Source organism: Phyllostomus discolor, chromosome 3, assembly GCF_004126475.2.
Source record: "Phyllostomus discolor isolate MPI-MPIP mPhyDis1 chromosome 3, mPhyDis1.pri.v3, whole genome shotgun sequence".
In the NCBI taxonomy this organism is placed as follows: domain Eukaryota; kingdom Metazoa; phylum Chordata; class Mammalia; order Chiroptera; family Phyllostomidae; genus Phyllostomus; species Phyllostomus discolor.
The window spans coordinates 77,486,371-77,513,639 of NC_040905.2; the positions used below are offsets into that span (position 1 = coordinate 77,486,371).

The 27,269-nt window shown below is 38.8% G+C and overlaps 1 long non-coding RNA gene across 1 annotated transcript; it reads right to left on the minus strand.

Annotated features, from left to right (window-relative positions):
* Positions 1-8,854: 8,854 nt before the first annotated feature.
* LOC118499516 lies at positions 8,855-25,687 on the minus strand. The gene is made up of 3 exons (XR_004902013.1): positions 25,545-25,687; positions 22,025-22,085; positions 8,855-8,950 (listed from the first exon to the last, which is right to left on the minus strand). It is a non-coding gene; the product is annotated as an uncharacterized LOC118499516 (long non-coding RNA).
* Positions 25,688-27,269: the final 1,582 nt, after the last annotated feature.

Genomic DNA, 27,269 nt, shown 5'->3' on the forward strand with positions numbered 1-27,269 from the left:
TAATTTGCTTCAGTAAAATCTGGGCCAAACCTCTTTTGGTTCAGTGAAACTATAATCCTACTGGAAAGCCATGTTTCTTGTCTGTCCCACTTGGAAATTCTCACTCAAATCTGTGTCTATGTGAAATTCTGAATTAATGTTCCCTAGGTCTGTCCAAATCAATGTTAATAATTTACATGAAGACCAATGAAGCTTGGCCAAGGCTAGCTTTTTCAGATATTTTGCTTGACATTTAGAACTTCTAGATTTAAACATGGAATTAAATTTATTTTTTTTTATTTGAGGAGTATCTATCTCCTTTCCCTAGTACCTAACTTCTGTGAGAACCTGGAATTTTATCTGCTAAGTAATAGGAACTTAATAAGTTACTTTTTAATAAATAAATGAAAAAATGAACAAGGTTTTAATCACACAACTAAAAAAATGTATGAGCTGGAAAATATACTTAGCTAACCTTTCATTGGTATACACTGAGTATTACATGTAGTTTTTCTCTAAATTTAATAAATTACTTTTCATTCTCCCCTCCTTTTTATTTATAAAGTTAATCTAGACTCAGTTCCCATGTATAACTGAGTGCACTTTACATTGTATGCAAATTTAAATACATTTTCAATGATAATATTCATGTGCTATTGGCAAATGAACTAGGTGTGGTGGGTCTTAGGAGAGACTCCTGCTGGATGCCTGCTTCCACCACAGCCTTAGTTCATAAGTGTAGGTAACCCAAGAGGCTGCTTAGATCTCTATTTCTGTGTGGAGTGTTTGTGTAATTTTAGTTCTAGTATGAAAGAACTTCTGTAGGAGGTATTTCCAAGGGTTAGAGACACCCTTTATTCCATATGACGAGTCAATTTTTACTTTTTGTGAAAATATTAAACTACTCTCAGGTGTAACATTATTTTCCTTAATGGACTTTTATATATTAACTTTCCATATTTAAAAAAAAACTGGAAATGGAACCATAAACAGAAAGTTCAGAGTGTTGAGAAGTGATTTTCCTTGTCTTCTAAAAGAGGGACTTGACCTTTGACCATGGTCCCAGAGACAGTGAAGGGAAAAATTAGTAGCAAGCATTAGGTAAACTCAAGGAAATTCCATTTGTCTGCTGGCCTTAAAGGCAGTTTGATAAAGATTAACAGGGAGGAATGTAATTGTTAATTAAAAGACACTTCTGCAGACTTTCAAGTAGGAATTTCCTGCCTAAATGGCAGGAGAGCACAAGTATCAGAAGAATGCATTTTTAAAATATATATTTTATTGATTATGCTATTACAGTTGTCCCATTTTTTCTCCCCTTTATTCCCCACTGCCCTGTGCCCTACCTCCCACCATCATTCCCCCGCTTAGTTCATGTCCATGGGTCGTACATATAAGTTCTTTGGCTTCTACATTTCCCATTCTATTCGTAACCTCCTCCTGTCTATTTTGTATTTACCATTTATGCTTCTTATTCCCTGTACTTTTCCCCCCATTTTCCCCCTTCTCATCCCCACTGATAACCCTCTCTGTGATTTTTATTTCTGTGAATCTGTTCCTGTTCTAGTTGTTTGCTTAGTTTGTTTTTGTTTTTGTTTTTTTTTAGGTTCGGTTTTTGATAGTTGTGAGTTTGTTGTCATTTTACTGTTCATATTTTCAATCTTCTCCTTTTTCTTAGATAAGTCCCTTTAACATTTGATATAATAATGGCTTGGTGATGATGAACTCCTTTAACTTGACCTTATCTGGGAAGCACTTTATCTGCCCTTCCATTCTAAATGAGAGCTTTGCTGGATAGAATAATCTTGGATGGAGGTCCTTGCCTTTCATGACTTGGAATAATTCTTTCCAGCCCTTTCTTGCCTGCAAGGTTTCTTTTGAGAAATCAGCTGATAGTCTTATGGGAACACCTTTGTAGGCAATTGTCTCCTTTTCTCTTGCTGCTTTTAAGACTCTCTCCTTATCTTTAATCTTGAGTAATTTAACTGTGATGTGTCTTGGTGTGTTCCTCTTTGGGTCCAACTTGTTTGGGAATCTATGAACTTCCTGGATTCGTATGTCTATTTCCTTTGCCAGATTGGGGAAGTTCTCCATTATGTTTTCAAATAAGTTTTCAATTTCTTGCTCTTCCTCTTCTCCTTCTGGCAGCCCTATGATTCAGATGTTGGAATGTCTAAAGTTGTCCCAGAGGTTCCTAAGTCGCTCCTCATTTTTTAAAAATTCTTGTTTCTTCATTCTGTTCTGGTTGAATGTTTATTTCTTGCTTCTGTTCCAAAACATTGGTTTCAGTCCCAGTTTTCTGTACATTTTCCTTTATTTCACTTTGCATAGCCTTCACTTTTTCCTCCATTTTGAGACCCTACTCAACCATTTCTATAAGCATCCTGATTACCAGTGTTTTGAACTCTGCATCTGATAGGCTGGCTATCTCTTCATTGCTTCGCTGTATTGTTTCTGGAGCTTTGATCTGTTCTTTCATTTGGGCCATATGTTTTTGTCTTGGCATGCCTGTTACATAGTAAGGGGAGGAGCCTTAGGTATACAACAGGGTGGGGCAATCCACATGCTACATTGTGGTGCTGTATGTGGGGGAGGGGTATGAGAAAGAACAATGCCACTTGTTCACTTCTCAGCTGGCTTTCAGTCACTTCCTCCACTATCCACAAGCAAATTGGGCCCTTCTGGTGCTGATGATTCCCAGGTGGGTGGGTTCGTGTACTCTCTAGGACCCTGTGGGTCTCTCTGATGAACTCTCCTGTGAGACTGGCAGTTTCTCCTGCCACTGCAATCTCCACAGGTTTTTTCAATCAGAGGTTTTGAGGCTTTATTTCCCAGCACTGGAACCCTGGATTGTGTGGCCTGTTTCACTCCCTAGTTGTCCATCTCAGTTTATCCACAGGCACATGTGGGACCACCCAGTCTGCCAGCTGCTGCCTTGCCATGAGTCCTCTCCACCATGGCTGCCCATCATTGCCCTTCCTACCAGTCTGGATGAATGTTTCTTTTTTAAGTCCTTAGTTGTTGGACTTCCATACAGTTCAATTTTCTGGCAGTTCTGGTTATTTTTTATATTTTAAATTTGTTGTTGTCCTTCTTTTGGTTATGTGTGGAGGTACAGTGTATCTCCCTATGCCTCCATCTTGTCCAGAAGTCCCAGAAGAATGTATTTTGATAGCACATTCTAAAAAGTTGTTTGATGGTCTTTCTGTGTTGCCTTAACATACTCCAAAGACATAACTGCTCATTGACCTAAATTAACTTTTCCTAAAGAGTTCTAATTATCTACCTCAGACCTTTTTTTAAGTTGTGGGGTAAAAATCTTGCTAGGTCAATCACTGAACAATTATCCATTGACTATCAATATGTACAGAGGAAATTCTAGGTTCTCACAAAGCTTAGGTACTGATGGAGGAACATAGGCCTTGTCAACTAAGCAAACAGGATAATTTCAGTTAGTGATGAGGGTTATGAATAAAATAAAAGAGGAAGATGTGATGGAGAATGTGAGTGGGTGATCTTGAGAGAAAGTTGGTTGGGGAAGTGCCATTTGAGCTGAGGTGCAACACGTGAGCAAGAACCAGCCCTGTGAAGACATGGGGACACTGGTCCAGGCAGAGAGGAGAGGGAGGAAAGCAGGTGCATGTGCTTGGAACAAAGGAAGGCTTATGTGGTGGGACTAAGTGAGCAAGGAGAGAACAGTGGCAGATGGAGTTCAGAAAAGTAGGCAGAGCAAGATCATGGAATTTGGATTTTATGCTAAAAGAAGTTGGCAGATTTTAGTCAAGGAAGGACTGTGTTTTCAAAGTTCACTCAGTACTCTATGTGAAGAATCTATTTTAGCTTTATAATTTGGAAGGATACCAATCAATCCAGGGATACTATCTAGGTTAGTAAAATAATTATTTTTACTTTATTTTCCTTCCTTCCTTCCTTTCTTCCTTCCTTCCTTCCTTCCTTCCTTCCTTCCCTTGCCTTCCCTTCCCTTTCCTCCCCTCTCCTACCTTTCTCTTCCCTTCCCTTCCTTCTTTCTTTTTTTTTCTTTTGAAAATATAGATTAGTTTATGATCACTTTCCTTATTCTTTCTCTTTAGATGTGACCTCCACAAACAGCTGAGCCACTTAGGTAAATAACCTTTCCTATTTCCAGAGAACATGACCATAATGACCGCTGATGTAAGAAATGCCCAAACCTATAGTGAATTTTTTATAAGAGTTTATCTGAGCCAAACTGATGACAAATGCCAGGGAGCGAGATCTCAAATGTTTAGAAGTATAACAGTTTTGCAAATTGTTTTAAGTTTTTGAAATTAAGAAGGGGATGTAAGGAAGACATCTATGGAGATCTGGATATCTAAGACATCTAAGACATCTAAGACATCTAAGACATCTGGAGAAAGCAAGGCAGGGAGTAGGTTAAGATGATGTGTTCTCCAGAGGGTTAATACCCTCTTCCAGGGAAATTACTTCTGGCATTTCAAAGGTGTGTTCACCTAGAGAGATAGGGCTGGCCTAAAACCTTTCACTACAGAAGTTACAGGCTTGGGGCATGACTACCCACTATGACCTGTCCAGTTAGGAATTTATGATCAGATCACCCTGTGAGGTTACTTCACATAGAAACCCCCTTTTTTCAGACACATGACCTAGTATGGGGCCACATGACCTAGTATTGCCTCATGCTTTCCTAGCAAATATATTTGTTTGTTTGACCTCGAAAAGCCAAGCTGCAACTGCACCAAAATCCAAGATTTTTTTGACATGTCAGCTATATTTGATTCATTAAAGTGACTCAGTAGTTTTCTCTGAGAGTAGGGAACCTGTCTACCAGGTTACTGCTCTCATAACATAGGCCTAAAAAAGCCAAAGGGGGGTAGTATTGAGGGTTGGAGGTGGGGATGGGTGGGGTGGGGAAAGTGGTGGCAGGAAAATGGAGACAACTGCACTTGAACAATGATACAAATAAATAAATAAGGAAAAAAATAATAGATTTTCTAAGCAAGTGACTTTAGAGTTATGATTGCAGGATAAACTATTTGAAGTATGACTTGCACAAGGCCCTCAGTGGTCGGGGTGAGACTGTTCTCCAAGACATCAGTGTGAACAGTGGTAACAGTCAATACTTACTGAGCACTCAGTTTTTGCCAAACATCCACCTAAACTAGGTGTGGGCAAACCTCTCCTGCAAAGGACCAGAAAATAAAAGTTTTAGATTTGTGGGCTCTCTGGTCTTCTTATAACAAGTACTTAATTTTGTTGCTGCAGTGAGAAAACAACCACAGGAAATAGGTAAGGAATGACTGTGGCTATGTTCCAATGAAACTTTATTTTTCCAAATAGGCAGCTGGCTGGATACAGCCCACAGGACACACCTTGATGACTCCTGACCTAAATGACTTACATGTATTAACTTATTCGATCTTCAAAACACCCCAGTTGTTATTATGCCCCTTAATTTACTGATGAGAGAGAGGCCCTCTAACTGCTGCAGATGGCACAGCTCAAACATTATAGAGCTGAGGTTTACACCCATGCAACATGCCACCGAAAGCTGAGCTCAGAGTCACTGCAAGTGTGGCAGGGCCGGGACCAGCCCTACCCTTTGCCATGTGTAGACATCTGTGGCAAATGTATGAGTTATCTAGTTTCTTTACAGGATGACTATGTCATAGGATTATTAGAGAATTAAAGGTTGGGGAATGGCATGAACCAGACAGTACAACGCTTGCGTCAGCAGAGCTTAGCAGGATGCTGTCCAGTCACTGCACATTCTTGTCCTTTTGGTATGTATGATATTTGAGGGATGCCTGGGGGTCTCTGGGTTCCTGTGGACATCTGTGTCTGGGTATGTACACTTGTCTTGGTAGTTCATAGAAGAATGGTAATATTAGCATCCTAAGATTTTTCTGCTTCTGTTTTCCCCTTTATATAGTCCATGCAATTATTGCAAGCATCAAATGGAAGGGAAAGAAATATGGAGAACTGTGGAGAGTAAAGGGTTTCTGGGTTACACATTTTGGAGCATACAAAATGCATACAGTGAGAAACTTTATGTTTTATTTTATTTCTCTGAAAATGTAGATAGGTACGTGTGCTCATGCTGGGGAATTCCCTTGGATTTTAAAAGATTAAGAAAAGCACTTGGATTTAGAGTTTTATTATTAATTTGGAAAGCAAGGTTTGTATGATAAAATCTACTCCATCTGTATTAACAAGCTAAGTCAGAGAGGAAGTCTCTTGGGTTACTGTTTTGAACCCTCCAGCATACTGGGGGGTTCATACTCTGTAAAATCATACCACTCCCCTTTCATACATGCTTATTGAAAAACACTAATGTTTGCAATGGAAATTTATTTTGTGTAGGACTTCTGTTTATTTATTATTTTTACATTTTTGTGTAAGTTTTTATTTTGAGGTAATTATGGATTCACAAGTTGTGAAATATATGTTATATGAAGATCTCAAATACCCTTCCTTCATCTAGTTTATTCCAGTGGTATCATCTGCATATCTATAGTTTGAAGTCAAAACTAGGAAATTGACTTTGGTAGAATACACAGAACTTATTCAAGTCCTACCAGTTTCACAAGCTCCGTGTGTGTACACAGTTCTAGGCAGTCTCACCACATGCGTAGATCATAAGTATAACCACCATTGTAATAGGGATTCAGAACTGCTTCATCAACACGTCTCCCTCATGCTGCTACCCCTTCACCCCTGCCAACCACTGATCTGTTCTCCATCTAATTTTGGTATTTCAAGAATGTTATATAAACGGAGTCATACATTATGCAGTCTTTTGAGACTGGCTTTTTTCCCCCATTGGGCACAATGCCTATTGCCATGTGTATCAATACACACAGCAATCAATCATTTTGTCATTTTTATTGCTGAGCATGGATGTACCACAGTTTGTTTACCATTCACCACCCACTGAAGGACATTTGGGTTGTTTACAGTTTGTGGATATTATGAATAAAGCTGACATGAATATTCATGTACAAGCTTTTTGTATAAACATAAGTTTTCATTTTCTGGGATAAATGCCCAAAAGTACAGTTGCTGGGTCACATGGTAAGTACATGTTTAATTTTAAAGAAACTACCAAACTATATATTGAAGTGTTGACTATACCATTTTACTCCCACTTATATTTAAAGCATATGGTAAATAAGAAAATTCCTTTGTTATTAAATATTAACCATGACATTTATTATGCATATTTTAAATGTAGTTAAATCATTTATTTTGCCATAACAAACTTAATCTTGGATCTACAATATTTTTACATCAAATTCACCCAATGGTAGAAGAGAATGTAATTCTCTTCATGTTCGTACTATTGAATACACTTGATCTTTTCTGACGTTTACCTCTCTAATCTTGTAAAAATAACATAGTTTCTGCAGTACTCAAGAATGTGTTTTTCTCCTCTTTTTTTAAATAAGTGAAGTATACAAAGCAAAGTGAAGGATTTTTCCAGTATTCTGTAGTTAGAGAGTGGGAAATACAAGCTCTTACTGGGTTGACTTAAAAGTAAATTAAAAAAAAATAAAAGAATTTGATTTTTATCCCTTTTTTTCCCTTTACATTTTGGTGTAAGTAGACCCAAGATCAAATTGCAGAAACTGCTTTTTCTAAAAAAATAAAAAATGCTTAGAAGGCAAGGTAACATTTTATATATAAAAAGCAAACAGAAATGAGGACAACCGGGGTGACACAGTTTCACCAACTGTGGAAGAAAAAAGGGTCCATGATTTCAATTGCAATATTTATGCAATGCTGTTTTTATTGAAAAGTCATTATATGCCAGACACCGTACTAGGTATTGTGGGGAGGTGGGAGTTTAACAATATAGGATAAAATGTATAATGCCATCCAAACTCTTCCTTTCCAGTTGGGCAACAGGAGGATCCCACAGGAAGAGACTGGAGAGTGATATAGAACAGCATATAGTTAATGATAATAGCTGGCATGTACAGGGATTCTGGGCCAAACACTGGGCAGACAGCTTTGCATATGTTACTCACTCGAGTCTTACAACAACCCTGTGAGGTCACTCTCATCATTTCCATTTTACAGATGATTATAGACGAGGACACTGAGGCTTGGAGTGTCAGTTAAAATCTAACATGTCATTTGCCATGGTCTGGTTTTCCATGCTCACTGAAAATGCCTCTCTCAAATATATATCTTTCCTGTCTCAAGGATGGAATGGACAGGTTCCCCTCTCTGCAAATGCAGCCTGAGCTGGGAAGCAGCTGTAGCATATAGTCTTTGGCCAGATGTTGCCCTGAGACTTAGTCATATCAGCCCAGCATATTAAACTCACCTGAGCTCCAGGAAGCAGGTGTAGTAGACCATCTTGCGTGGCATGGGCCCAGCTCCCACTTGGAGATGCGCAGGACCCACGCCCACAGATATGTTCTCTTGTGGGGAATCAGGCCTGCAATGTACCTAGGCCACTATGAGTCTTGCTTTTTGCTAAAACTCCCCTACCCTGAATTGAGGACATTTACTGCAAAGCAACTTCCTAACATCCATGCTAAACCTTCCAAGGATGAGTATAACCAGTCCATCTACTTCTGCCTTTTCATTTGCAAATATCCCTCTTCTGTGATGTGATTAGCAGCATTGGCTCCTTTGTTTTCTATAATAGGTAACCACCTAAAGCGAGCCTGTGCATAGTTAATGAGGACCTTCTTGTAAAGTGTCCAGTAAGACAATAAAAGCTCACTAGAGCAAGGGGAGGGTTTTGCTTTCCTTGAGAGAAAAGCCATGCTGTCCCTTTTCCTCCACTGGACTAGGTAGTCCGCGTGAATGTCTCATTTCATCCATAATGATGTGGACCTCACGATCCAGGGTCCGCATCAAGCAGGAATTAGAACACAGAGCTTTCCATTCCAGAGAGCTTTATCTGTTTTGTTTTCCATCTTTATTTTGGTGACAGAACCCTTTTCTCAAACATTTTACACTGGGGGAAAAAAAGAAGGAAAAACAAAGAGTCACTTTGGTTGAAGAAGAGGGTGGGGGAGGAGCCAGAGTCCCATCTGCTCCCACCACTTCACTCCCCTGTATACCCCTGAGGAGCTCATATTTAAGCAGTTACTACACAAAGCTTGCTGACTCTTGCTTCTCTGAACCAGGGGGACATAAAAATATGCTACTGACTGCAGCAGGATGAGATACCTGGTAAGAAGATAAAGCGGCACCTAGGCAAGCAGGTGAAGGAGGATACCCCCCATGTACTCAGGGACCCTGGTGCCCAGAGTCCTGCTTCGCCTGCTCCTCACCTTCTCTGACACCAGGATTCCACAGTTATAGCATCCATGTTCAAATGCAAGTATTTCAGAAAGGAGTAAATGTTTAAGCTATTGTCAGTCATTTTCACTTAAGTCTAATAATAATAAAGAATCAGAAAGTTTTTATTTATTTATTTTTAGAGAGATGGGAAGGGAAGGATGTAGAGAGGGAGAAAAACATCAATGTGTGGTTGGTTCTCACACACCCCTGACTGGGGACCTGGCCCACAACCCAGGCCTGTGGCCTGACTGGGAATTGAACTGATGACCCTTTGCTTTGCAGGCCCATGTTCAATCCACTGAGCTACACCAGCCAGGGCTAAGGACAGGAAAACTCTTAATAGTTAGGAGACAGAGGATGAAGAGAAAGACTTTCCAAACTGGGAAGCCAAAGGCTAAAAAAATCTCTGCTGTACAATGTTGCTGACATCCAGCCTTGAGTGTCAAGTTTGTGGCAAGAAACCTTCCCACCAATTCAAATAGGTGAAATGCTGTCAGAACAGAGGCAGCTCAAGGCACAAACCAGCTGAACAAAAAACATTTGCTTAGGCTCTCACACAAGGTTTTAAACAGAAAACAGAATGCCTGTGACTAGATTTGAGAATTTGATGTGTAGCAGCAGGTCATTTCACTGCTCTTTAAAACAAGCAGATCTTTTAAAGCAGATTTTTATTGCTTCCAAAATTATTCTGTATTCTTTGGAGGCTTTAGTTCTTACTTTGGCATCATGTGGTTTTCTTTTGGTTTCTTAGATGAAAAGAATATGATAAATATATTCAACATCTTTAAAAGAAAAAAAAAACAAGCCCAAAGTCATATATTTTCTAGAGAGGGAACTTTTACCCTTGCATTTCTGTTGCGAGTCTTTGATACTCTGCCAGGATTTGATTTTGAGCCATTAATCCATTAGGATTATATAAAAATCTATCTCCTCTGGTCTATGACCCATAGCTTGAGGTATTCAACAGAAAAATTAACATTACAGATGATGGTTCACAGAGCCCACTGGCAAATTTCAGGGTCAGAGATTTCCAAAAGAGGAAAATTTCCTGGAGAGTTTCTATGTGAAGATTTTTAGCAACTCTGTCTTTTGACTATTTTGAACCTTCATCTTTTCTTGGTGTACAACTAAAAGATTAGAACAAGATGTCAGACTGAGCACATGTGCCTACCTCTCCAAGTCTTTTCAATGAATGGGATCCTTATTTTTTTAATTTAATATTTTATTTTTCAACTATAGTTTGCATCCACTATTATTTTGTATTAGTTTCAGGTGTACAGTAGTAGTGGTTAGACAATCATATACTTTACAAAGTGGTAGCCCCAGTATTTCAAGCATCCACCTGGCACCTTACTTATTTATTACAATATTATTGACTATATTCCCAATGCTATCCTTTACATCTCAGGACAATTTTGTGACTACCAATCTGCATTTCTCAATCGCTTCACCTTTTCCACCCCTTCCCCCAACTTCCCCACCCCTCTGGAAACCATCAGTCTATTCTCTGTACCTATGAGTCTGTTTACATTTTATTTGTTTATTTTACTCTTTAGGTTCTACATATAAGTGAAATCATATGGTATTTGTTTTTCTCTTCTGACTTATTTTACTTAGCATAATACTCTCTAAGACCACAGGATTTGACAAAAAAAAGATTTTTTTCATTCACAAATTTAATTGGGATGTCCTAAAAAGGTTTAAGAAATCATATGTATTTATATGTAAATGAATCAGTTTTATTAAAAAATATAATTTTATGAAATCAGAAAAGACCCCCTTTACTCCCAAACTCATTCAATGCAATGTGCTGGCACTTGCTGGATCTGGGACACAGGGACAGGGCTTCACAGGTTACCTTTCAGTTGGTGAGACAGTCTGGAAGGCAGGTGACCAAGAACAACACTTTACTTCAGACACACATGGAGAGACTTCCAACCAAGATGGCAGCATATATAAACACGGCTCACCTCCTTGTACAACTACATCAAAATTACAACTACAATATAGAACAATCAGAAATCAAGTTGAATCAGAAATCAAGTTGATGGAAGTCCAACTACTATGGAATTAAAGAAATCACTCTATCCAGACTGGTGAGAGGGGCCAAGATACAGAATAGGCTGGTCCCACATCCACATGTGGTGAATAAAAGTTTGGTAGAGATATCTTAGGAGTGAGGAGCTCCAGCCCCAAACCAGACCCTCCAGCCCAGGGTTCCAGTGCCAAGAATATAAGTTTCCATAATTCTGGCTGCAAAAACCAGCAGGGATTGAGTTGGTGAAAGAAACTTCTGGAGTTCCAAGCAGTTATCTTAAAGAACCAACAACAGACTTACTCAGACTCACCCCCTCTGAACTCCAGCAAGCAGGTAGCAGCCTGAAAGTCACCAGTGGCATACAGGGAGACACTGAAGTGTCTGGCACCAAGGTGAGAGCTGGGATAAGCTTTCTGCCACACAGAAAGGTAGGTAGAGGTCAATTCCCATTTTCTGTATCCTACCCAACAAGGACACACAGCCAGCAGGCTGGTGCCATATCTGAGAATCCATTAACCTGGCTAACACTGTTTGCCCCACCCTGGAGATCCCCAGAGACTCCATTCCACCCTAATTATGGACCCACCCAAGCTGCTTTTCAATATGAATGGCTGGTTTAGGCTCATGCTTCACAATTTCCTATATCCTCTCAAACAATCAACAGTCAGTGTCAGTGAGCCCCTAGCCCCTGTACCTCTTGCTAAGTGGCCCCAGGCCTGGCACTAATAGGAGTCAGCTTAGATTCACAGCTTGGCTTCACCTGGGAATCTCCAAGCCTGCCACAAGTCACAGTCATCTCAGATTGCTTCACAGCTCAGGCTGGATGGCCTCAGGCAAAACACAGGTGGAGGTTGACCTTGGCCTGCACCACTCAGGAAATCCAAGTGTCTGAGTACCCAGTGGACAGCTACAGACCACATTGGAGTGCAACTATCCTGCCCCTGCACAGCTGGGCCTCCATGGAGGGCAGAGGTATGTGGTCAGTGGTTACAGCCAGTCCTTGCTGCTGACTGGCCTGGGTAAATCCTTCCCATTGACCTTCCAGCAGCAACCAAAGCTCAACTACAAGAGGAAGTTGTACTCAGACCACAGGAAGGATGCACCTCAAGTAACCAGCTTAGGTGATAGGGGAGGCTGTGCCACTGGACCCTACATGATGCCTGGTACATTAGGCCACATTACCAAGACAGGAGTCATAGCAGCTCTACCCACTACATAGAAACAAACAAAGGGAGGCTGCCAAAATGAGGAGACAAAGAAATGTGGCCCAAATGAAAGAACAGATCAAAACTCTAGGAAAAGAACTATATAAAATGGAGACAAGTAATCTATCAGATGCAGAATACAAAACACTGGTTGTAAGGACACTCAATGGACTTAGTGAGGCCCTCAACAGCATAAAACGATCCAGTCAGAAATGAAGGATACACTAATTGAAAGGAAGAACAGTTTACAGGGAATTAAGAGTAGAGTGGATGAAGCCAAGAATCAAATCAGCTATTTGGAATATAGGGAGGCAAAAACCAACCAATTAGAACAACAAGAAGAAAAAAGAATCCAAAAAAACGAGGATAGTTGCCTCTGGGATTACTGACATTCACACAATAGGGGTGCCAGAAGGAGAAGAGAAAGAGCAAGAAATTGGAAATCTATTTGAAAAAATAATGAAAGAAAACTTCCCTAATTTGGTGAAGGAAGTAGACATGCAATTCCAGTAATCACAGAGTCCCAAAAAAGATGGATGCAAAGAGGCTCACTCTAAGATACATCACAATTAAAATGCCAAAGGTTAAAGATAAAGAAAGAACCTTAAAAGTAGCAAGAAAAAAAGCAGTTATTTACCTGCAGGGGAATTCCCATAAGACTGTTTGCTGATTTTCTCAAAAGACACTTTTCAGGCTCTACAGAATTGGCAAGAAATATTCAAATTAATGAAAAGCTGAGACCTACAGCCAAGATTGCTCTACCGAGTAAAGATATCACTTAGAATTGAAGGGCAGATAAAGAGCTTCCCAGACAAGAAAAAAACTAAAGGAGTTCATCATCACCACACCATTATTATATGAAATGTTAAAGGGACTCATTTAAGAAAAAGAAAATCAAAACTATGAACAATAAAATGGCAACAGATAGAACTATCAACAGTTGAATCTAAAAAACAAACTAAGCAAACAAGGAGAACAGAGACAGAATCAAGGATACAGAGAATTTTGATGGTTGCCAGATGGAAGGAGCTATGGGGAATGGGTGAAAAGGAAAAGGGATTAAGAAGTACAAATAGGTAGTTACAGAATAGCCACAGGGGTATAAAGTACATTATAGGAAACGGAGTAGCCAAATGACCCATGAACAATGGTTGGGGGGTTGCTTGTAGGAGTAGGGATGCTGAGTGGAGGGGGACAAATGTGGAAAATTGGGACAACTGTAATAGCACAATAATAAAATAGAATTAAAAAAAAAAACCACTGTTTCAGAAGATACTAAGAGCCATGAAGAAAACAGACTTAGGTGATGTGGCTAGGGATTGATAGGGACTACATGGTTTTCTATTGCTACCCTAATGAATGACCTCAAACGCAGTGGCCTAGACCACAAAGTGTGTGATTGTAGGTGACATGGGTCAGAAACCTGAAGTGGGCTCATTGGATTGCGCTCCTCTCCAAAGGCTTCAGGAGTCCCTATCCCCTGCTCAGGAGGTGCTGGCAGAATCCACTCCTGACAGAAGAGTTTGTTTCTGTGTCCCTGCCAAAGGAACTCTCAGCTTCCAGAGGCCACCCTCTATCTTGGCCTGTGGTCCCTTCCTCCAGCTTCAAAGCCAGAAACTCATGTTGATTCCTTTCCATAGCATCTCTAAGCTAGTCTCATGCCCTCTTCCCACTTTCGACAACACCTGGTTACTACCTTGGCCCACCTGGCTGAGCTGAGACTGTTGCCATGTTATCTCTGTGACCTGTCTTACATCTGCGATCTCTTGTCACATGCTACTCCACAGTGCTGGGCTGGGACCTCTGCACTGACTCCCAACCAGAGTCTGGGAAGGGCTTCCCAAGATCTTGTCATTTTTAAATTCAGACTTGGCTGTTGAGACAGAGCTGGCCACATGGAAACTAGGGAAGCCACTCCCAAAGGGACAGCAAGTGCCCTCAGACAGAGAGAGTCAGGCTGGCTGGGGTGCAGGGGAGAGAGGGCTGGTGGATAAAGAGCCCTGGGGTGGGTTGGAAATGTTATAGAACCACTGAGGAAAAGGCGTGAGATGACATGATCTGGTTTATACTTTTTAAAGATCACCCTGTGATTTGACCACGCTCTTGTTCCCATATCTGTGCAGTCAACTCTGTCTGCATTGTTCAGGAAGAATAGCCAGAGGGAGGAACAAAAGGTACCTCCTGCCAGCTAGCATAGCACTTCAAAGGACTATGAGAAAAGAAAACACTGTCCGCTTCTTTCTAAAGAAAGTCTGCTTCCTGTCCACATTCACTTTCTTCCTTCCCTTTCTTCTTAAAAAATGAGAACACATCATTCTGGAGCCACCAGGATGGAGCAGGTCCACAGCCGGCCATCCCCCCACTGAAGACAAGCTCGAGCTCAGGACAAAATATAAATGGCTGGTGACTGCGCACTCTGGACTGGAGGCAGCAGCAGGCAGACTGGGGCAGGGAGTCAGAACTTGATGAACCACCAGCACATCTGTGAGCTGATTGGTTTTCCCTCCTTGATCTCAGCTTTGCCCTAAAGGCGGTGAGTCTCAGCACTGCTCCATGGGCAGGATGGGAATGATGCAGAGAGGACTAGACAGGGGGCCTGTTGGAGCCACAGTGGGGGTCTACTGGGACCTCTTCCCTCTTCTTCTCTCCTGGTCCTGCTCTTATCCTGAAGCTGCAGCCATGGGCTGGGCATAAGCTCCTAAAATGCCAAAAAATCCCCCATCTCTGGTGAGGACTTGGAAAATTGGCTCCTGTGCTCCATAATTTTGCGGAAATCTGGCTTATTTTTTCTCTTGCCACTTTGCCCTGAAAACCACTCAGTTATGTGAAGCTTCAACACAGAGCATGGGGGGAGAGGAATCTGATTCTGAGAGAAACCAGAGAGCATCTAGCTAAAGGACTGAGGAAGGTGGCAGAGACTCCAGGAAAGGACATGCTGACAGTGAGCTGGGCCCACACAGAGCACACCACCGAGCCCAGCACAGCTCTGTGCCACACTGGTGCTGAGACAGAACTGGGCTCTGAACTTAATATTCTTTTTTTTTTTTTTTATAAATTTCTGTTGTTTAATGGATTTTTTAAAAGATTTTATTCATCCATTTTTAGGGAGGGAAGGGAGGGGGGAGAGAGAGGGGGGGAGAGAGAGAGAGAGAGACATCAATGTGCGGTTGCTGGGGGTTATGGCCTGCAACCCAGGAATGTACCCTGGCTGGGAATCGAACCTGGGACACTTTAGTTCCCAGCCTGCGCTCAATCCACTGAGCTACGCCAGCCAGGTGAACTTAATATTCTCACAGACTTACACAGTGGCCCCTCAACCTCTGCCGTTCAGTGGTGGGAAGACAGGCTATGGAATCTGGTCCAGTACGAGCAGCACATCGTCACTAGCTTCATCCGAAGTCTGGAGGGAGAAAATAATTGAATTTTAATGGGCACAGAGGTCAAGTGGAAGAAGGCCAGGGCTCCGGAGCCGCAGATTGCAGACCCGCTTACGCTCAGGATTTTAGTTCTAAGAACAAGTTCATTTTTACCAATAGATCTGGTTTTCTTTTGCGTTTTCAGTTCTTTCCTATGTTGAAGACCAAATTTCTTGTCTAAAAAGTAAACATACACAAGTGAAGCGCAGTGCTCGGGCCTCGGCACAGCTGGGGGAGGGAGGTGCTAATTCAGCGTGAGTTCCGGCGAGTGTGAAGACCCAGCCGGGCCTCAGCACCCGGGCAGACAAGGCTCAGTTTTGCACCCCTAGCTAGGTGCACCTGGTGGGGTCAGCCTGTGTGTGCCCATGGCCCACCAACCCTCCCGGTTCAGGCGGTAAACGTGGGGGTACTGTGATTCACGCCCCTGTGATACACTCAGGGTTTGATACCCTTGTCCATAGTCATGTTGGCTTCACTGAACTGCTCTAGCTGCTGGCGACTGAAGGGAGAGATTCTGCTCCAGTCACCACTGGGGGCAGAGGATGGGGTGGAGGGTAATAGGCCTCCACAGGGAATTGCCCCAAGAGTCCCCCCAAATGCCTCCCCTCCCAGGAGACCTGTGGGACACCATTTATCACGGAAGCACACCCATGGCTAGGACATGGGAACTCACACTTGTGCATCCGTGTGGTCCCTTTTCTGTCCTTACTCCCAGTCACCCTATTGTGTGTTGTGACTTGTTCTACAGGCCACCTCACGTGCCTGGAGATGGGCAGGAATAAAAGACAGAGAGAGATAAATGGGGAGGTCTCTGCTTTCTCCAGGAACTCAGAATAACTGAGAATTTGCTGGGGGAGAGACCAGAACTTTCTATCACATTCCACTGAATTTGAGACATTTATGGAGTATGGCATATTTAACCAACTCATGAAAGCCTTTGACTCCTCTGAGGTTTGCTTCTCTGCTTCCCCTCCATGAGACCCCTACTCTACACATTGGGTCACTTGGTGAGTAAAAGCATTACTGCTCTATGGGGGTAGGAAGTGCCAGACCAAATGACCTCAAATTAAAAGAGAAATAATACCCACGCTCACACATGTGTCTTGGAAGTAGGCCCACTTCTGACTATACACAGGTCTCACTTGAGAACATTTTAACATTATTTCTTAATAGCAATTCCTTTTTTTAATCACCCTTAACCCCATCTGCTATCAAATGAGCAGAGAAATACAAACTGTCACAGCCTTGGGGCACCTCCTTGATGATACTGGAGTGGGAGCCAGAACATGATGAATTACAGAGACAGGCAGGAGGCAGCCCATTTTTATTCATACTTGAAAGTGGATCAGCATTATTGTGATATGGTACAGGCCATCTGTTCCAATTACCCTAGTACACTTCCCTGCTAAGGGAGATAACATGCTCAGGTGTTGTGTAATTTGGCTCCATCATGGTTAAGGTGAATCCACAGTAAGGTGACTTGGGCAGGTAATGAAGAATAATTTGTTGTGCCTTAAGATAGTCTATGTGGAAGGTTATAATGAGTGTTAATCTGTAAAATTAATTCAGATTGTAGAAGGTCTTGAGTGCTTTGCTTAGGAATTTGGGCTTCTAGATACAATAAGGAGCCTTGAAGAGTTCTTGAAAATAGTAATATGATCTCAGCCATAGTATAATTATATATGTTATTTGTTATATAACTGTTGGCAATATGAAGGATGCATTAGAGAAATAAGGGTTGAGGTATAGAATTAGTTTGGAACAATATAAAACTTACAACCAAAGTGGAAAAGCGTGAGGACACAATGGATACTGATGGGTTATACAACTGCAAGCATAGTAGAATTCTAAAGGCTTCTAGGTTAAATCCCCTTAATTTTCCATTAAAAAGTAAATAATGTTGCTAATTGGTATCTAAGAAATTATATGCTGTTAGCTGATTTCTCAATAGAAATTTTGCAGGCCAAAAGGAATTGATAAGAAATATTCAAAGTGATGAAAAACAAGGACCTATAACCAAGATCACTCTACCCAGCAAACCTATCATTTAGATTTGAAGAACAGATAAAGAGTTTCTCAGATAAGAAAGAGCTAAAGGAATTTATCACCCCACAAACAGTATTGCCTGAAATGTTAAAGGGTCTTTTTTAAAAAGAAGAAAAAGATAAAAAGATAAAAAATACAACCAATAAAATGGGAATAAATACACATCTATCAACAACTGAATCTAAAAAAACAAAATAAATGAACAAGCAGAACAGACACAGACTCACAGAACATTCAGACTGTTGCCAGGTGGGAGGGGTATTGGTGGGATGGGTGAGAAAGGTGAAGGAATTAACAGGTACAAATTGGTTGTCACAGAAGAGTCATGGGGGCTGGTCTGAAGGTAGTGAGTTATCTCAATTGATTGTTACAGAATGGTCATGGGGATGTAAAGTACTGCATAGGAAATACAGTCAATAATATTCTGATAACTATGTATACTGTCAGATGGGTATGAGATTTATTGGGATGATCACTTGGTAAGTTATATGATGTCTAACTACTGGAGTCTATACCTGAAACTAATATTATATGTCAACTGTAATTGAAAAAAAAAAGATTGAAAACACAGAGTGCTAGTGTTAAATCAGGAGCAGAGAAAGGCAGTTTGAGGAAAGTAGGATTATGGGAAGTGAAAACATTAAGAGACATTCTAGAGCAGGGCTGGCAGATTTTTTTTAAAGGACCATATAGTAAATATTTTAGGTTTGCCAAGTATAAAGTCTTTGTTCCCTTGAACTCTGCTGCTACAGTAGAATAGTAGTCATAGAAAGTAGAATAGCTGTATTTCAATAAAACTTTGTTTACAAAACAGGTGCCTAGGCTATAGTTTGTTAATGTCCCATTCTCTAGCAGTGCTTCTCAAGGCTTTAACGTGTGTATGCATCATCAGAGTGTCTGGTTAAAATGCAGATGGTGATTTGGTAGGTTTGAAGTAGAGTCAATAAGCTGCCCTTCTAAGAAGTTCTCAGATGTTACTTGCTACCTGGTACTTGACCATATTTTGAGTAGATTTCAGAGTGCTGCATCCAAGAGGTAAGAAACAGGTTAACTATAATGGTAACAACTTTAATAAGTTCATGTTTTTAAAAAGGAAGTCCTTTTAAAACTCTCATTTCTATTTTAATCTAACCCATTAGCCTAACTTCTAAAAATTTCCCTAGGGTAGAAGTCAAAAAGTAGTGATTTCTTGTGGCTAAGATTTTTTAAATACTTACTCCAAATGAAGAAACTATTATGAAGTATCTGAAGTTCAGGGTAAAATTTTTAAAAATCCTGTCCTAAAATATTTCCACTACATAAAAGTGGTTCTTGTTGAACTAAATTATTATCTGTGGGACTTGTACATGACATGAAAAGATATACTGAAAAAAATCCAGTGATTAATTTAATTAGCTTTTAACTTTTAAACTCTCTTATCTGCCAGCTATGCTGCCTCTCTGAAGAGGGCAAATACTTATTCCAAGACAGAAATGATTTGATGTAACTTAATATCTCTGAAAATAAGTCCATAAATTGCCTTCAAAACTAGGGATCTCTTTATTTAAATGTATGAAATTAAGGTAGAGAATATTTTCTATAAACTAGTCACCTGTCAGAACATGCTATGGGGATGAGAAACTAAGTCACTTCCATATCTAAGGACACTTCCAAACCCTAGTGCATAGAGGTGGGATAGATTTATATGTAATGCCAAATGTTTCTTGCTGTGGGAGTAACATTATTTAAGCTTTGTGTATAAAACACATTTGACTCCTTGCTCTCTGTGCTTTGTGACTGATTCTTAGTTTTCACTTAACATTAGATTTGTGGATACAAAACATACTTCTAGTGTTGGATAAATTCAAATTAGTAAAAGCAGATTAGTTTTTATATTTTATTTCTTTAGTATAAATAATAGAAATTACGCTCTTCATTTTAAATATGTGGTTCTCTTAAACCCTTTTATTGGACATATATACCATTTTGATAATAGATGCTTATAATAATTAAGTCGAAAAGAACATTGGTTTTGTCAATTGTATTTTATCAAAATATCTCCCCCAAAAGTGGTAAAATGGTTTTTTGTTGTTTTTAAAGATTTTATTTATTTATTTTTAGAGAGGGTAAGGGAAGGAGAAAATGAGGGAGAGAAACATCAATGTGTGGTTGCTTCTTGCACACCCCTTACTGGGGACCTGGCCCACAACCCAGGGATGTGCCCTGACTGGGAATTGAACCAGCAACCCTTGGGTTCATAGACCAGCGCTCAGTCCACTGAGCCACAGCAGCCAGGGCTGAAAGTAGTAAAATTTTTATAGGTTATTAATTTTAAGCATGCTCTATTTTTGTTACTGTATGGTAGAATATAGGGTAATTGGAGGCACTATGGCTTCCTCCCTCAGGTGTCTGGGTAACTAAGGGAAGCAGTGTTACAACAGCTTTGGAGGGGCCTGATAACCAGTGTTCTCATAGCCTTGAGACTGGGTCCGATAAACTGTTCTCATAATATGAAGTGGGCTCGCATGTGCATAATCATGCTACATTACATAGTTTTGTGACTGGAAACCAGCTTTGTTTGCCTCCAGCACTTAAGCCAGCAGGGACTCCCTACTGTGTGCTATTACATGTGTCAACCTGTCACACCTTGAACAGTCACAACACACAAGACAACTTAAAAATATTTAAAAAACTTGGAATACTCACATGCCAATATGAATATTAATTCCAACCCACCAATTAATTTTAAAATTATCTCTAATATTGTTTTTCTGCTTCAATACTTCAATGCTTTCCATAAATTCCCAATTAAGTTCTTTATTAAAGGAACAAAAAATATTAATAAAATACAAACTGGTTATGTTGAAACAATAAATGACCAAGATATGTTCAGGTTTATGTAATAAAAAATGGAGTAATCCTATTATTAAAACAGTAATTACCAACTACAACTTAACATTGTGTAAAGAGTCTTGAAATGTTAAAAAATAAAATGTGCTATCTGGGCTGGGGTGGCTCAGTTGGTTGGGTGTCCTCCCACCAACTGAAAGGTTGCCGGTTTGATTCCTGGTTGGGGCACATGCCTGGGTTGTGAGTTCAGCCCCCAGTCAGGGTGTGTGCAAGAGGAAACTAATCAATGTTTCTCTCCCTCTCTTTCTCCCTCCCTTCCCTTCTCTCTAGAATCAATACAAGAAAAAAAATAATATAAAAAAAGTTCTAACAAAAATATGTAGTCAAAATGCTAAAAAGTTACTACATAAATTGGACTTCTCTATTAATCCAGGGAAATTTCTTTTTCTGTATTTATCCAATATTGAAATAAAAATATTATTTGGTAGCAAACATTCTCTACAAAAAAAGTAAGATAAATGTTGACTATTTTTTAAAAAAATTTATTTTAATCATTGTTCAAGTACAGTTTTCTGTCCTTTACTCCCATTCTGGCTCACCCACCCATCCCTCTCCACCTCCCTCCCATTTCCACCCCCCCTAGTTTTTGTCCATGTGTCCTTTATATTTGTTCCTATAAACCCGTCCCATTCCCCCCTGAAATTCCCTCCCCTCTACCCTCTGGCCACTGCCAGCCTGTCCTCTATTTCAGTGTTTTTGGTTATGTTTTGCTTGTTTCTTTGTTTTGTTGTTTAGGTTCCTGATAAAGCTGAGATTGTATGGTATTTGTCTTTCATTTCCTGGCTTATTTCGCTTGGCATAATGCTTTCCAGCTCCAGCCATGCTGTTGCAAAGGGTATGAGCTCCTTCTTTCTTTCTGCTGCATAGAATTCCATTGTATAGATGTACCATAGTTTTTTGATCCATTCATTTACTGATGGGCACCTAGGTTGCTTCCAGCACTTGGCTATTGTAAATTGTGCTGCTATGAACATCGGGGTGCATAGGTTCTTTTGGATTGGTGTTTCAGGGTTCTTAGGATACAGTCCCAGCAGTGGAATTGCTGGGTCAAAAGGCAGATCCATTTTTAGTTTCCTGAGGAAGTTCCATACTGTTTTCCATAATGGTTGTACCAGTCTGCAGTCAATAATGGCAAGTAATTATTAACTTACAGCAAGGAAGAGTGGGATGAGAAGTCATTCTTCTGATATTATTAATGGCTTTCTTAATCATCTGTTAATGAAGGAAATCATTCTTTTTAGTTATAATAGTAATATTAAAAATTTACTTGTGACAAGAAATTCATGTATCATGTATCATGAATATTCATAAATATTCATAATATTTATGTATCTATCTATCTATATGTGATTCCATAATTGCTATTATGAATGGTAAAAACACTAAACACAGAAATTAAGTTTAGTAGCTCAGCTCTCTTACATGTAAGTGCACATATGTTCTCTGGGTCACTGACCAGGCTCTAGGGAACAAATTCACCTTGACTATTTACTCTTACCTCTTTTCTTGCTAATTCTTTTTTGATCCCATTAAATTTATTGGGAAAATCCTGAATAGTATTAGACTATAAAGATAAGCAGAAGCATGTTGGGGAAAAATGACATAAATGAAAAATTGTATAATTTTTAATTGATACTTTGGAATTGTTTGTTTACTTGTTGGTAAATCATGTTTTGAATGATTTACAAAGTCTGTCAAATAAATATATATGTGAAATTAAAATAATTTAAATTTATATAACATTTCCTATTTATGGCACCATAACTGCAGGTATATGTTACCCTAAGTTTATAGTATCAGTCTCAGGTACAATTTTTGTTGTTGTTTTCAGTTTTAAATTGTTCAATTAGCCTAAAGTAGTGAGGAAAGTGTGGGTTTGATAGGGAGGGAAGAGAGTATGTAGCAGAACTGCTGAGGGATAGGAACACTGGAAGTCAGTCATACGGAGATACTGATAATATGCCAATAAAGCAGAAGCTGGTTATAACAAGTGTTCTTTTTTCATTAGTATACACAGTTCAATCAAATAATGGGATTAAGAAAATAGTTTATCAATTCTCCACAAAAAATGAAAACCTGCTGAATGTTACTTTTGTTTAGTAAATTTTATGTTTACATGTCTTGTTCCTCTTAATAAAGAAATGCCTAAAGATTCCTGTTCTTTCTTTTATCTTTTTTTTCTAACTAAATGATATTTTCTGACTAAAGTATCAAAGGAAAATGCTGAATAAAAAATTGTACAAACACAGCTTTAAAAATGTTTCTGAAAGCATATGTAAAATATTATAAAGGGAAAAAGTCATTAATTATTTTAGAAGACCCATATAAAAAAGAACACATTATATTGGTGTATTTTTCTTGACTATGGAGTGAGGGAATCTATATACTTAAGTTTACAAATTATAATGACCCTAGCTGAAAATATGTCCTTCTTTAGATAAAAAGAAAATCCAGTCCCAAGAAGAATGACAATAGTTATTTCCATATTATAATGCTTTGGAGTATAAAACATTTTCTGAGCACCTACTATACACTAAATGCTATTTTAGTTAGAGATGATCAGTGTATAAGGCAGGTGTAAAGTAACCTCTCAAAGGGCTTACATCCTAGAGGGTATAAAAAAGACATCCAAAAACCAGGTAGTTTCAAAACCGATAAAAGCTACAAAGATGATAAAATACAATGACACAGGGTGGCTGTGGGTAGAGTAGGGAGGGGCAGATGCCTTCACTAGGTAAGCAAGGGAATTTGAGTTAAGATCTGAAAGGTAAGCCAGGAAAAGAGCATTTTAAGCAGAATGCAAGGCATAGCTCTGACATGGCAATGAGCTTGGTGTGTTCCAGTGACAGAAAAAAGGCCACTGTAAGTAGAGCAAAGAGAATCAGGTATGTGATGAAGGGAGATGAGGCTGCCAGAGACCGGCAGAGGTTAAATCACAGAGGGCCTTAGCAGTCATGTTAGTAAGGACTTGTATTTTTTTTCAAGCTGTACTGGGAAATCTGAAAGTGCAGGGGAGTGACAAACCGAATGATGCTTTGGAAAGCAGCAACTCTGGTTGTTGTGTACAGAACAGAGGAGGCAAGTGTAGAGGCAGAAAGATCAGCAAAGGAAGGTGTTACAGAAAGAACCGTACTGTGTTCTCAGAAACTTGAGTTGGAAAAAAAGTGCCTATTATTTCTCTTCATATATTTCATATATTTAAGTTTCCCTGTAAACGGTGATTATATCAGTAGGTTTTACAAATGAATTTTAATAGATGTCAATTGAAAAGAATAACTATTAATGACCAAGTCATTCATTTGAATAATTACTAGATTGCTTTTCAAATTCTTCAACTTCATTTTAAAATGCTCCTATCTGGAATCAATGAGCTAACAGAATGGAGGGCTCTAATACAAGCTTTGCCAGCAATTTGTATAGTGACCTGAATTAAATCACTTGACCTTTGCCTCAAGCTTCAACTAAAGAATGAGAAGTAGGAGTGATTGTAATAGCTAGAACAAACATCTCAAAGAATAATAAGGTGATAGGTACAATAAAGGAACTTCATTCAGTATAAAATATTATTAGATATTATTAAGGATGAGTCAGCCTTTAGTTAGATAATCACCCTCATTAATTAGTGAAAAAAAAATCTTTTTAGCCTAAGAAAGAATTCCACAGGATTTCAAAAACTGAAAAAACAAACAACAGACAAACAAACAAAAACTCTACCATCTAGGAAGCCACTGAGAGAATTAAGGTGCTGGGTTTCTTCAATTCTATGTATCAATTCCTATACTGTAAGTAACAATGAAAAAAATCTCATGGAGGTTTAAATTTGGATCACATCTTTGGTAATTTGGGCTCCAGAAGATCTTCTATTACTACAGAAAAATTCTGATTCAGTTTATATGCATTTTATACTTTGCTTAAAGTTTGTTTAAGCAAAGTATATTACAAACTTTGTTTAAGCAAAGTTTCCTACATTGTTTTCCTTTGTTCAAAGAAAAGAAGAATATATTTGTCTCAGAGTTAAAAAAAGTCATAGTTAATATGAGCATAGTTGTTAGTTGATATCTACTAAAAGATACTATGTAGATTAGAGGTTAGCAAATTTTTTTGCAAAGGACAAGATAATAAATATTTTTGGCCTTATGCACATATAGTCTTTGTCTCATATACTCATATTATACTCAGTTCTGCCTTTCTAGCATTAAAGCATTCATAGGCAAAATATGAATTAAGGATTATGGCTATATTTCAATAAAACTTTATAGATACTGAAATTTGAATTTCATATAATTTTCATGTGATGAAATACCATTCTTCTTTTGATTTTGTTTCAACCACTGAAAAATGCTAACACTATTCTTAGTATGTTATCTATACAAAAACAGATGCCAGGTACAATTTAATGCATAAGCTACAGCTTGCTGATTTGGACCAGTAAGTTCCAAATAATTATTACTTAATATACAGCTCTTTGCATTTTAAACTATTTATTTAAAGTATTTTTTATCTTTAAACAATGAAAACATATTCTTCATAATCAAAATTTACAGTTTTCAGCAACTATGACTTACTAAAAAGTTAAGAATTTTTAGATCATGTTGATTAAATCATCCTTTATCTGTTAAGCTAGAGGAAAAAATAGGATGTTTACATACAGATATATTTAGCTTTACATACCGCAGATGCTCCTCTGCCAGTCTGTGTACTACTGAGCCATGGCATGTTGACTGGAGTGCCAGGACTGCTATGTGTATATGGAGTTGTACCTTGCACAGCTGTTGAATCATCAGGAGCATGTATAACCAAGACATCTTCTGACCCACAAAGCAATGTCAGTGAGAATGAAAGCAGCCCATTTTTTTCTTCTATTGTACCTGAAAGCTCTAGCATATGACTTTATGTTTCCCTTTAAAATTAATTGTCCTCAGCTCTTAACTTCTAATTCAGATAATAACTTCATAGGTGAATAATTTCAGATCCTTTCACTCTTTCTCTTTTAACCCTCTATTACCCTCTGTAGAGCTGCTAACACCCACTTCTTTACTCTTTCGCATGTCAGCTTCCACTTATCTTCTAATCTATGAATATTTCTTTAAAAAATCTTTGAGTCTTTAACATATTTTGAATTTATTCTTGTGAGTAGTATAAGAAAGTGGTCTAATTTCATTTTTCTGTATGTATCTGTTCAATTTTCCCACCTCATTTATTGAATAAACTATCTTTAGCCTGTTGTATGTGCTTGCTTCCTCTGTTGAATATTAACTGACTATTAATATGAATAAAGGTGTGGGTTTATTTCTGGGCTCTCTATTCTGTTCCATTGATCTATGTGTCTGTTTTTATACTAGTACCATGCTGTTTTGATTACTATGGCCTTATAGTATAGTTTGATATTAGCATGATTTCTCTAACTTTGTTCTTCTTTCTCAGGATCACTGTTGCTATGACCTTGCTACGCAGGTCCTTTTGTGGTTCCATATAAATTTTTGAAATATTGGTTCTAGTTTTGTGAAATATGTCACTGGAATCTTGATAAGAATTGTGTTGAATCTGTAGGTTGCTTTGGGTAATATGGACATTTTAATGATGTTAATGCTTCCTATCCATGAACATGGTAGGTGCTTCTGCTTATTTGTATCTTCTTTTCAATGCCTTTCTCCAGTGTCTTATAATATTCTGAGTAGAGGTCTTTTACATCCTTGGTTAGAATTATTCCTAGGAATTTTATTATTTTTGAAGCAGTTGTGAATGGAATTGTTTTCTTAATTTCCCTTTTTGTTAGTTCATTGTTGGCATATAAAAATGCAATTGATTTCTTGACATTAAAATCCTACAAGAAAACATAAGCAGCAAAGCTTGGACATTGCTCATAGCAATATTTATCTAATATATCTTCCCAGGCAAAGGAAACATACAAAATACTTTTTGTATGTTTGTTTATTAACAAATGTGACCACATCGTACTAAAAAGTTTTCTCACAGCAAAGGAAAATATCAAAAATAAAAAGGCAATGAATGGATGGAGAATATATTTAGCAACACATCTGATAAGGAGTTAATATCCAAAATTTATAAAGTAATTACAAAACTCAACAGCAAAAAGCAAACAATCCAATTAAAAAATGACCTGAATAGACACTTCTCCAAAGAGGACATACAGATGGCCAATGGACATGTGAAAAGATGCTTAATGTCACTAGTCATCAGAGAAATGCAAACTAAAACCACAATGAGATACCATCTCACACCTGTCAGAATGTCTATCACCAATAAATCAACAAACAACAAGTGCTGGTGAGGATGTGGAGAAAGAAGAACCCTTTTGTACTGTTGGTGTGAATGCAGACTGTGCAACTACTCTGGAATATGGAGACACCTCAAAAAATTAAAAGTGGATCTGTC